This window comes from Pongo pygmaeus, chromosome 10, assembly GCF_028885625.2.
Source record: "Pongo pygmaeus isolate AG05252 chromosome 10, NHGRI_mPonPyg2-v2.0_pri, whole genome shotgun sequence".
Classification (NCBI taxonomy): Eukaryota; Metazoa; Chordata; class Mammalia; order Primates; family Hominidae; genus Pongo; species Pongo pygmaeus.
The window spans coordinates 35,609,364-35,622,466 of NC_072383.2; the positions used below are offsets into that span (position 1 = coordinate 35,609,364).

The 13,103-nt window shown below is 44.7% G+C and overlaps 1 pseudogene; it reads left to right on the top strand.

The window, feature by feature from the left end:
• Positions 1-10,041: 10,041 nt before the first annotated feature.
• Positions 10,042-12,242, top strand: LOC129010483 (tubulin beta-8 chain-like; annotated as a pseudogene).
• The last annotated feature ends 861 nt before the right edge of the window (positions 12,243-13,103 follow it).

Below are 13,103 nucleotides of genomic sequence, written 5' to 3' on the forward strand. Positions count from 1 at the left end.
GATGTAAACGTAACACCTCAAACAATCAAACTTTTCCAAAAAAAAAAAAAAAAACCGGGGAAACTCTTTAGGGTGTTGGTTTGTGCAAAACTTTCTTAGATAATACCCCATAAGCACAAACAACCAAAGCAAACATGGACAAATGGAATTACAGCAAGTCAGAAGCTTTTTTAAAGTGAAGGAAACAATAAACAAAATGAAGAGAAAACCCACAGAATGGGTGGAAACGTTTGTAAATTACTGTCTGAAAAGTAATTAATAGCTACATGATATGGTTAAGCTTTGTGTCCCCACCCAAATCTCATATTGAATTGTAATCCCCAGTGTTGAGGGAGCGACCTGGTGGAAGGTGATTGGATCATGGAGGTGGTTTTCCCCATGCTGTTCTTCTGATAATGAGTTCGCATGAGACCTGATGGTTTTATATGGGACTCTTACCCCTTTGCTTCACATACATGCTGTCTTGCCTGCTGTCATGTAAGAGGTGCCTACTTCCCCATCTGCTGTGACTGTAAGTTTCCTGAGGCCTCTCCAGCCATGTGGAACTGTGAGTCAATTAAACCTATTTCCTTAAAAATTACCCAGTCTCGCCAGGCGCAGTGGCTCACGCCTATAATCCCAGCACTTTGGGAGGCCGAGGTGGGTGGATCATGAGGTAAGGAGTTCAAGACCAGCCTGGCCAAGATGGTGAAACCGTCTCTACTAAAAATACAAAAATTAACTGGGCATGGTGGTGGGTGCCTGTAATCCCAGCTACTCAGGAGGCTGAGGAAGAGAATTGCTTGAAGCCAGGAGGCAGAGGTTGCAGTGAGCCGAGATCGTGCCACTGCACTCCAGCCTGTGCGACAGAGCAAGACTTCATCTCAATAAATAAATAGATAATAAATAACCCAGTCTTTGTTTTTTAATAGCAGTGCAGAAACAGACTAACACACTACAATATATTGAGTTCAAAAAATTCTATAGAAAAAAGTGTAGTAATCTAATTAAAGAGCGGACAGAAAATTTAAATAGATACTTATGAAAAGAAGACATACAAATGGCAGACAGGAAAATGAAAAGGTGCTCCACATTACTGATCATCACAGAAATGCAAATCAAACCCAAAATGAGATATCATTTCACCCCAGTTAAGGTGGCTTTTATCCAGAAGTCAGTCCAAAACAAATGCTGGTAATAGCCAAGATTTGGAAGAAACTTAAATGTCAATCAACAGATGACTGGATAGAGAAAATGTGGTACATATACACAATGGAGTGTTATTCAGCTATAAGAAAGAATGAGAGTCTGTCATTTGCAATAACATAGATGGAACTGAAAGTCTTTATGTGAAGTGAAATAAGTCAGGCACAGAAAGACAAATATCACATGTTCTCACTTATTTGTGGGTGCTAAAATTTGAAATGATTGATGTCATAGAGATAGAGAGTATAAGGGTGGCTACCAGAGGATGGGAAACACAGTGAGGGAAGAGGAGGATAGTGGGGATGATAAATGGGTACAAAAAATTGTTAGAAAGAATGAATAAGACAGTATTTGATAGCACAACAGGGCAATTATAGACAAAAATAATTTATACATTTTATAAAAACTAAAAGAGTATAATTGGATTGTTTATAATGCAAGCTATAAATGCTTGAGGGGATTTTTTTATTATGTATTACTCATTGCATGCCTGTATCAAAGTATGTCATGTACCCCTGTAAATATATACACCAACTATGTACCCACAAAAATAAATTAAAAATTAAAATTAAAACCAAAGGGAGGAGAGTATAATGAGGCATGTGTGACCCATGGCTTGAACTAACTTTTCAGGTTAACTTTGGAATGTCCTTATCCAAGAAGAGGGGTCCATTTAGTCAATAGGGGCTTAGAAATTAATTTTTAGTTTATGAGTAGAAAAAAGAAGAATTTTTAATCCTGAGCCATAGCTCTCAGTCAATCAATCCCTGCAGGGAACCCTATTCTTTCCTCTGGAGATAAACACTATTTTTCTTTTCCACTGAATAACATCACATTTCAAAATGATGGAAACATCTTGAAACTAAAAGGTACAGCCTTATTAAATTTGATTTGGTTTCAATTATACTTAATTTAATCACATGTGTTCCAGAGTTTCTCCTCAGTCTTCTCCTACTTTAGGCCCATGATCTGTTGAATTTGCTCAGCTCCCTGCTCAACAGCAGGAAATCAGTTAGAATTATTTAAAAACCTCATTGTGGCTGGGAGTGGTGGCTCATGCCTGTAATCCCAGCAATTTGGGAGGCCAAGGTGGGCAGATCTCTTGTTGTCAGGTGTTTGAGACCAGCCCGGCCAACAGAGTGAAACCCCATCTCTACTAAAGATACAAAAATTAGCTGGGTGTGGTGATGCATGCCTGTAATCACACCTACTTGGGAGGCTGAGGCAGGAGAATCACTTGAACCTGGGAGGCAGAGATTTCAGTGAGCCAACATGGTGCACTGCACTCTAGCCTGGGCAACAGAGAAAGACTCTGTCTCAAAGTAATAATAATAATAATTAATAATTAAATACAAATAAAAATGTCATTGCATTTCAAACAAAATTTCTTTTGATTATCAACTGTATCAACTTGCATATTAACTTTAATTATTCTGTTTACTTTATATCCAATCCTGAGAAATCTTTGAGAACTAATTTCACTGTTTTCTGCCACTTTGGTAAACATATGAAATTCTATCAAACAAAATGCACAAAATTCCTGAGAAATAAACTTTATCCTTGAGGAATAGACTTGCTGTGTTAGAGGAACTCATGGTTACCAAGCTTCTAGTTTAATAAACATGACTAGAATACTCTATCTTAATATGAGTAGCCAGGTACTCACCAGGCATCTAGAAGGTTAATACTTATGGTCTAAAAATAGCCATATTTTTTAGCTGGCCACAAATTACAATTGCAGAATATTTATGGCCATACAAGACACCTTCCACCAAGCCTGAAAAATGTATAAGTGTCCTAAGAGTGCAGCATTTTTTCTGAAAGATAATATTAATGAGCTAGCTTAGGTCAACGGGTTAATGGTCATTGTTAAAACCAATAACCCCTGACTTTAGTAACTACATCTACACCTTCCAAGTTTAACAATAATTCTTTCTCTTTATACTTACTTATAAGTAGAGACACTAACAAAAGACAATGCATTCCTGCTCTTGTTTTCTGAGTATGTCCAACTCTGTAATGGAGTCAATTCTAATAAACTTGCTTCTTTCACTGTGCTCTCCGACTCACCTCAAATTTTTTCCCGCACAAGATCTAAGAATCCTACTTTGTGGTCAGTATCAGGACCCTCTTTTCCAGCAACATCTTTCAGCAACACCATGAAGGGACACAAAGACAAGATCCCCATCCAAGGAAAACAAGCCATACAGAATCAATCAGCTGGCAAGTGGGCCATCTTTTAGAGTCGTGAAGCCATTCTGGTGGGCAAGAATGATTATCCACTGCTACTTAAGTGAGAGGCCCTAGGGTATAATGTTAGGGGGAAGACTTAGCCCAAAAAGTTAGAGACCTGGGGGTGTCATACTCAGATTAGAAGCCAAGCTCACAAGGTTAGAGGACCTGGGGTATATTGAGGAGAATGGATTTGGCTAAAAAAGATGTTTGCCACTTTCTCTTTTTGGACCATCCACCTTGCACTCTCTGTCCTTCACCTGAGTGCTCTGCATCTTGTCACCTTTCTGCTCACCACCTCTGTTTTGTAGTAGCCTATAGGCTGCCCCAGGAAAGAGGCTCCAAATAGTTTAGCTTTTACTTTCCTCAACGATCCTCTGACTTTTAGCTGATTGCTTATTTAATTTGCCTCTGCTGTAAGTGACACTGAAAAAAAGAGATATCTTGGAACCTAGTATTTTTGTACCTTAATTATCAGAAAAAAACAGCAATAACCTCTCCATCATTATGACTAGAAGTTGGAAGGTGGTATTTAACAGCCCTACATGATAAGTTCAGATATGCCTGTTTAGTGACAGCCTCTTTTATGACAATCCCCTGCAATTGATTAGCCTCAAGATGGAGAACATGAGAATTTTTCTTAACAGTTTTCTCTCATTTCTTAACCATAAGGTCATCTTTGATGAGCTGGTATAGCACATCTGGACCCTACTTTCTAAATCCAGCACGTCACTTTTTCCCTGAAAGAGTTTTGTCAGTTTTGTCATGGCAGTGCGAAAATAGACTCATACATTACAATATACAAGTTACAGCCTTCCCATTTCTCCTGTTTGGTCTGACTCCTTTCTTTGCAGCTTAATTAGTTTTATAGAAGAGAAACTAAGAGGGAGGAAATACATTATGTACAGGCTTCTCTGATGCTTGGTCAGGATAAAAAATTAAAATGGGCTTCTATATGTTTGCTGGAGGAAAAGACAAAAGAGGGATGGCACACAATTGATTCCCCTTTTAATGCAAGTGCCTCTTAATATTAGGATTTTCTTAGCTAGGGCTGAACTCTCCCCTGCCAGTCCAAGCACCCCATAAGAACACAGTCAGACTCCTTCAAGTTCTGGTGAGGTGTGCAACATGTTATTAATTCCTTCTAGTCTTCCAGGGTTATCTAGTGTCCAGTCATCATCTTCTCCCTGCCCATCGAGTCGTGTCTTACATACATACCCCACTCTCGAAACACTCGCGCTTCACTAGAACAACATGCAGTAGGGCCTCTTATCAGCTGACAAAGTTGAATTTTTGCCCCTCTGGGATGTGACAGATGATAATAGGGACACTCTATAGGTATATATACCCTTTTCTATGCCTGAATTAGCCATACGCAAGGAAAGACTAAAATAGTTTGCAGAGGTTCCAGGAAAATTCATAGACAAATTTAAGCAGGCAAGGTTTGCATATATTTATGTTTACCTGCTGTGTGGTAGAAAAGCAGTGTATTATGGGAGTGGTTAGAGGATGTGCTAATAGGGTGGCAGACTGCAACCAGAGACACGGCACCTATCAAGTAGGAGGCACAGCAGTGCCTGACAAGGACCCAAAAGACAACTAGAATCTGGAAAAGAGAAATGAATTAGGAAGAAAGTAGGATATATAGAGAAAAATTATGATTATTTGACTCCTTGAAGGAATAAAAAAAAGTGTGATAAAGCTTTTTAATTTTTATAAAATCTGGAAAATTACTCAGGGAAAAGATGAAATCCTAGCCTTATTACAAGGGTGGATAATTTAGACCTTGAGGAAATAGACTAACACTGCCCCTGACTCCAAGAAGTGACAGGCATTGCAGCATTGCTAGGAGTTTATTTTATAGCCCAGCCTGCTTCTGATATCTGCAGGAGGCCACCAAAAGCAGCCTTAGGCTTCCAGACTCCCAGGGATCAGCTTTTAGACTTGGCTTTTGCAGTTTTCCATCACAGGAATAGGGCAGAGAAAACATAAAATAAAGCAAATCTCACAAGAGGCCCAGCTTCTAGCTGCAGCCTTGTGCTCTCCACCACTTCAGAGGCAGCCTCTTAACCTCTGGCCCTCACAGAGGAAGTGAGAAGGTGAAAGTCCCAGTCTGTGCCTCTGGGCCACTATGCCTTGGATATAAATCAATGTGCCTTCTGTAAGAAGGTCGGCCACTGCCAAAGGAAATGCACTGTGCTTCCAAGGGAGACATCATCAGAGCCCAGCATATCCAAAAGTGGTAGGGCCTGATACTTCCTGACTCCACTCCCATTAGACTATTAGCTATTGAGAGATGGAGGAGCCTCAGGTGACTCTTGAAGTGGCAGGTAGGAGTATTAGCTTCTTATTAGGTGTGGGAGCAGATGACTCTGTTCCTGATTCAATACAATGGGCTCCTGTCATCTCATGATGGACATGCCCCAAAACACTACCTTTCTTATCTTCTAAGCTGTCCTCCAGAGCCTCTGGGTTTCTCACCTGCCTTTTTAGTACTTTCTGAGTGCCTGCTCTCTTACTGGGGAAAGGCTTATTGACTCAGGAGACCAAGTCATGGTCACCTTCACAGATCATAAAGCAGAGAAAGTTTTTCTTTTGTTCCTGACCCCTCAGGGGAAAAAAGAAGTTAAGAATGAGCTGTCACATTTACCACCTGAGGTGTTGTCTCAAGTAAATCCTGAGGTTTGGGCCACACAGGCTCTGGGAAATGCACTAAACACCTCCCGCATTCAAATCCAAATTCAGCCTAGTGCTCCTCACCCTCAGAAGAGACAATACATTTTAAGGCAAGAAGCATGAGAGGAAATTCAAACCCTTATTTTGTTTTTTTTTGAGACGGAGTCTCACTCTGTTACCCAGGGTGGAGTGCAGTGGCACGATCTCGGCTCACTGCAAGCTCCGCCTCTTGGGTTCACACCATTCTCCTGCCTCAGCCTCCTGAGTAGCTGAGACTACAGGCACCCAACACCACGCCTGGCTAATTTTTTTCTTTTTTTTTTGTATTTTTAGTAGAGACGGGGTTTCACCGTGTTAGCCAGGTTGGTCTCGATCACCTGACCTCATGATCTGCCCGCCTTGGCCTCCCAAAGTGCTGGGATTACAGGCGTGAGCCACCGTGCCCGGCCTCAAAACTTTATTGCCAAATTACTGCCATATGAGTTATTAAGGCCATGAGAGTCTCCTTATAATATTTGCATGTTACCAGATGAAAAGCCTAAAGGCAAGTGCATATTTGTCAGAAACCTTAGAGCATTAATAAGTGCAGTTGTCTCCATACACCTCATTGTCCCCAATACTTACCCAAGTCCCAGGGGATGCAAGCTGGTTTACATTCTTAAACCTGAAAGACGCATTTTTCTGCATCTCTATGCATCCAGATTCACAACATGTTTGCCTTTGAATGGACTGATCCAGATACGCTCAGCCTCAAAATCTAAGCTGGACAGTCATCTCTGAAGAGTTCTGGGGTAGCCTCCGCTTATTAGAAAATACTCTAGCTGAGGACTTAAGAAATCTACAATTGGAAAGGGACACAATTATTCAGTATGAAGGTGACTTGCTCATTGCTAGCCCAACTAAAGAAGACTCAAATAATAATACTGTTAAATTGGTAAATTTCCTGGGAACTTGCAGATACAGGGTATCACCATACAGGGCTCAGACTTTGACTAAAAGACTTAAATATTTGGAATCTGTCTTAACCTCTGGAACTGATCAACATCCCTAGAAGATAGAAAAGTTATTTTAGTCATTCAAGGGTCCCAGTCCAACAAATGACTGTGGGCTTTTTTAGGAGATGGCTGGGTACTGCTGCTTATGGGTGCCCAGATTTGGACATGTAGCCAAGCCTTTATACGATACACTAAAGGGAAAGATTTAGAGCTCCTAGAATGTAATTAGAACTGCAAGCAAACCTTCAATACTCTAAAGGAGAAATTGGGCTCTGCTGCAGCTGTGGGAGTCAACAAGTTGGATGAACCATTTTTTCTTTATGTAGCCAAAAAGCAAGGCACAGGCCTTGGGTAATCTTGCCCCAAAACTGGGGAACATTCCAAGGCCAGTAGCCTAATTTTCTAAGCAGATAGACCAGGTGGCCTCAGGGTGGCCTTGATGTCTTAGAGCTATTGCTGCTACAACTTTTCTAGTAGGCAAAGCTAATAAACTAACATTAGGACAGCACCTACAGGTTTTTGACCTCACACCAAGGGAATGTGGTCCTGGAAGATAAAGGGCACCAGTGCCCTTAAAGCCTGACAAACCATAAACCCACCTACTTATCTGCCAGAGTCCACAGGTGCTCCCAGCCTTTCTGGCATACAGGTTGTATTAGTCTATTCTCATGCTGCTAATAAAGACATATCTGAGGCTGGGTAATTTATAAAGAAAAGAGGTTTAATCAACTCACAGTTCCACATGATTGGGGATGCCTCAGACTCATGGCAGAAGGCAAATGAGGAGCAAAGTCACATCTCTTACATGGCAGCAGGCAAAAGAGCTTGTGTAGGGAAATTCCCCTTTATAAAACCATTAGCTGTAATCCCATCACTTTGGGAGGCCAAGGCGGTGGATCACCTGAGGTCAAGATTTTGAGACCAGCCTGGCCAACAGGGTGAAACCCCGTCTATACTAAAAGTACAAAAATTAGCCAGGCATGGTGGTGGGCACTTGTAATCCCAGATACTTGGGAGGCTGAGACAGGAGAATCACTTGAACCCAGGAGTCAGAGATTTCAGTGAGCCGAGATCATGCTACTACACTTCAGCCTGGGCAACAGAGAAAGACTATGTCTCAAAAATAAATAAATAAATAAATAAAACCATCCGATCTCATAAGGCTTATTCACTGTCACAAGAACAGCATGGGAAAGACCTGTCCCCCAATTCAATAACCTCCCACTTGGTCCCTCCCATGATATATGGGAATTATGGGAGCTATAATTCAAGATAAGATTTGACTGGGGACACAGCCAAAGCATGTCACAGGTTATAAAACAAATTTATTCTAGGAGGCCAGACTTAAGAGAGATGAGCCCCTTGACCATCCCAAGGAAGAGTGGTTAACAGATGCAAGTTGTTTTATGCATCAGGAAAACAGGAGGAGTAGATATACTATTATTAGTCAGCACAAGAGAATCAAGGCACAAGCATTGCTGGCCTCTACCTCAGCTCAAAAAGCTGAGTTAATTGAACTTACTAGGCCCCTGCAGTTGGGAAAGGATTTAAAAGTTAACATTTACACTGATTCCAAGTATGATTTTTTAGTGCTTCATGCTTATGCTGCAAATTGGAATGGGTAGGGACTCCTGACCTCCAAGGGCTTTTCCATACAACATCATTCAGATTTTGAGCTTGTTAGAATGATGCTTTGCTGCCAAAAAGTGACTATAATTAACTGCAGAGGACTTCAAAAGACAGACTGACCACGTAAAAGGAAATGCTCTTGTAGATGCCACAGCCAAGGCCCCTGCACCGAAAGGGCCAATGAAGCTTATGGGCGTGCTGGTCAGCATACATAGAACTGGGCCAGAATACTCCGAAGAAGAACAAAAATGGGCCAGGGTTTGCCATTCAGTCCAGGACCCCTCTGGCTGGCTGAATGATGGTAATAAATTACTAATACCAAGTACCAATCATAGGAAAATAATTCAGCACTTTCATGATTCTTTTCACCCTAAAAGGGATTCTTTGTTTCTGTTAATGTCTCATTTGTTTATGGGGGTAAATCGTTTCAAGACACTAAAACAGGTGACTCAGCCCTGTGAGCTCTGTGCCTGACATGACCCAAATGGCCAGCAATTTTCTCCTTCTGCAGTTAAACCTGTCCAACATTGAGGAATCTATCCAGGTGAGAACTGGCAACTCTAATTTACTCAGATGCCTTTCTGCAGGAGATTCAAATATTTGCTAAGGCTTACTGATACCTTCACTGGTTAGATCAAGGCATTCCGCACCCCATCTGAAAAATGTTTACCGGAAGAAATAATTCCTCAGTTTGGGTAATCTAAAAGCCTGCAAAGTGGCAATGGCCCATCTTTCACAGCAGGCGTATCCCAATACCTATCCTCAGCTTTAATAATCTAATATTACCTTCACTCTGCGTGGAGGCTGCAGTCCTCTGGAAAGGTGAAAGGGCTAATCCTACTCCAAAGAAGACTCTAGATAAAGCAGAGGCCTGACTATCTCTGACACCCATAGCTTACTGCGGGTTTGAACTGCTCCAAAGTAAAACTTATGATTAAGTCCTGTTGAGTTAACATACGGAAGGCCTTTCCTAACCACAGATCTCCTAATAGATGAAAAGACTCATAAATCACAAAAATATGTCACCAATCTAGGACAGGTGCAAAGCACTCTGTGAATATGGAAACAAGAGTTTTTCCCCTCCCACATAGGAGGAAAATTCAGTTTCAGCTCAGCTAGGGATTTAGTCTTACTAAAGACATGGTAGGAAGCTCTCCAGCTGACCAGCTTTCCCCAAGGTGGAAAGGACCACAGCAAGGGCACCTCAGCTCTCCAACAGACGTTCAACTCCAAGGGATTAACAGGTGGGTACACCTGGGCTGGGTCGCTGTGCCTCTGCTCCTCCTTCTGGCGTTTCTCCTGCCGCCCTAATCCCACCTTGGCCATGAGTCAGATTGTGCTCATGCAGACCGGGCAGTGCGGGAACAAGATCGGCACCAAGGTTGGCAGCCAGGGCTCTGAGGGCCCAGCTCGGGCCTGCCGGGTGGCCAGGGAAGATGTTGGTAGCGGCAGTGGTGGGGGTGGTGCCCCTGCGTTGTGGCCCCTGGGCTCCCTGCCAGGGACGCGGTGGAACTGGCCGGCTGGCGAGGCAGCCAGGGTGGACCCCAGGGACACGGCGGCCTAGGGATGGGAGTGTGGATGAGGGAGGGGGTGGGAGAGGGACTGGGGCGCCTCCAGCTCCCTGGCCTCCGTGACTCAGCCCTGCCTGTCTGGCCCCTCCCATCTCTTGCAGTTCTGGGAGGTGATCTCTGATGAACATGCCATCGACTCCACTGGCACCTACCACGGGATCAGCGACCTGCAGCTGGAGCGTATCAACGTGTACTACAATGAGTCCAGCTGTGAGACCCCAGTCCTTCCCCAACCGCCCTCCTGGGAATGGCGGCCCTCCCCTTGCTAATGCCCTCGAGTCCCACTCAGGTGGCAGGTACGTGCCCCGCGCTGTGCTCATGGATCTGGAGCTGGGCGCCATGGACTCTGTGCGCTCGGGGCCCTTGGGGCAGATTTTCAGGCCAGACAACTTCGTCTTTTGTCAGCCTTGGGTGAGGACTGGGGTGCGGCTCCTTAGCCAGGGTAGCTTAAAGTCTAGGAATGCCCCAAGTCATCGCTGTGGGAACAGTGGAGCCAGGGCCCCTGAACACCCTCCTATCCTCCTAGTTGCTCGATCTGCCTCTCCTAAACGGGCTTTGGGAGGAAGGCCCAGGTGTCTTAATGTGAGGAGCTACTGATGTAAACTCCCTGCAGGGAGCTGAGCTGGGGCCTTGGCTACTGCCTTCCCTGAAAATGGACAGGAGCCACCTGCAGGGAGGTCTGTTAGCCTGTCTCAGGTTTGGCTCCTGATTTAATTTCTAACAGGGGAGGCTGCTGTCCTGTAACTCTGGGGGAAAGGGTTTCATTTGCTCCACCTGCAGGGTGATTGGTGTTCTCACCTCACATGTGACACTTGGTGCATTTTGCATTGTGGTGATGACCACTGATGACCATACACCTGGCCATTGAGTGACTGGCTGTACTGTCTTACAGGTCAGTGTGGGGCCGGAAACAACTGGGCCAAGGGGCACTATACAAAAGGTGCAGAGCTGATGGAGTCAGTGATAGACATTGTCAGAAAGGAGTCTGAGAGCTGTGACTGCCTACAGGCTTTCCAGCTGACCCACTCCCTGGGTGTGGGGACTGGGTCTAGGATGGGTACCCTTCTCATTAGTAAGATCCGGGAGGAGTATCCAGACATGATCGTAAACCATTCAGCATCCTGCCCATACCCAAGGTGTCAGACACTGTTGTGGAACCCTGCAATGCCACCCTCTGAATCCACCAGCTCATAGATAATGCAGATGAGACCTTTTGCGTAGATAACAAAGCTCTATATAACATCTGTTCCAGAACCCTAAAACTCCCCACACCCACATATGACGACCTGAACCACCTGGTGTCTGCTACGCTATCATGAGTGGGGTCACCACGTGCCTGTGTTTCCCAGGCCAGCTGAATGCTGACCTGCGGAAGCTGGCCATGAACTTGATTCTGTTTCCCGGGCTGCATTTCTTCATGCCTGGCTTTGCCCCACTGACCAGCCGGGGCAGCCAGCAGTACTGGGCCCTGACCATGGCTGACTTTACCCAGCAGATGTTTGATGCTAAGAATATGATGGCCGCCTGTGACCCCCACCATGGCCGCTACCTAACGGCAGCTGCCATTTTCAGGGATTGCATGTCCATGAGGGAGGTGGATGAACAAATATTCAACATTCAAAATAAGAACAGCAGCTACTTTGTTGACTGGCTCTCCTACAACATAAAAACAGCCGTCTGTGACATCCCACCCCAGGGGCTAAAAACATCATCCACTTTCATTGGCAACAACACGGCCATCCAGGAACTCTTTAAGCTTGTCTCAGAGCAGTTTACAGCAATGTTTAGGTACAAGGCCTTCCTCCACTGGTACAGGGGCGAGGGCATGGACGAGACATAGTTCACAGAGGCCTAGAGCAACATGAACGAACTTGTGTCTGAATATCAGCAATATCAGGTTGCCACAGCTGATGAGGAGGAGTTTGAGGAGTATGCTGAGGAGGAGGTGGCCTAGGCCCTTGTTCATTTGGGTCTTCACTTCTCCTCCTGCTGCATTTTGAAGCACTTTTATAGTATGTGGTTTTGCCTAATAAAGTATTCTCATAGCATCTGGTTTCACCTCCAACTTCTTTCTATAGGCCCTGTGGCTACTGCTGCCAGATGTGCATAGTTGTCCTGCAAGGCTGAAGCTGTCTGGGCTTATCACATGCCCAGAAACAAGCATTCCAGTGGTTCCAGGAGGGGTCAGCATGGGCTGTGGACATGGAAGACAGGCTTCACATGAACTTGGGGATGCCCTGGGCCTTGGGCAGCTATATGGTGAAAAACCTGTTCCTGAAGGCAACCCTTGGCTTATCCCATGTAGCAAACTTCCAGGGAAACAGCTGGCACTCTGTTTCTGGAACTTTAAAAGTGGTCAGTGACCCTGATGGACAATGTTCCCAAAGTCCCACCTCAGGGTAGGGATGTGGTCAGACAGCTGGTTCTGAACCAAATGAGGGGTGGGCAGGTAGGACTCCAGCCACTCCATCACCATGACAATCTGGGTGTGTTTGTGTGGCCTCATTCTCTTAATGAGGTGGGCATGGGATATCTGCCAGGGACTAGTGGGCAGGAATCGAGCCCAGTGTATACTCCCATGCACTGAACCCTATGTAGAAGAGGATTAGGTCCTGGGGGCCATAGATGGTGGTTGCTGGGCCTGTGTGCTCAGGGCAGTCTCTCCAAAGGCACAAATGGGGTTTCTGAACAGGATCTGAGGAGACAGGCAGGTGCTCACAAGTGCTGCTTCCCCCAACTGGCAACCAGTGAGAAAAACGCCCGAGTGGAGGTCTGACCTGCATCAGTCTGGAGGGCTGATGCTCTCTAGAAAGGT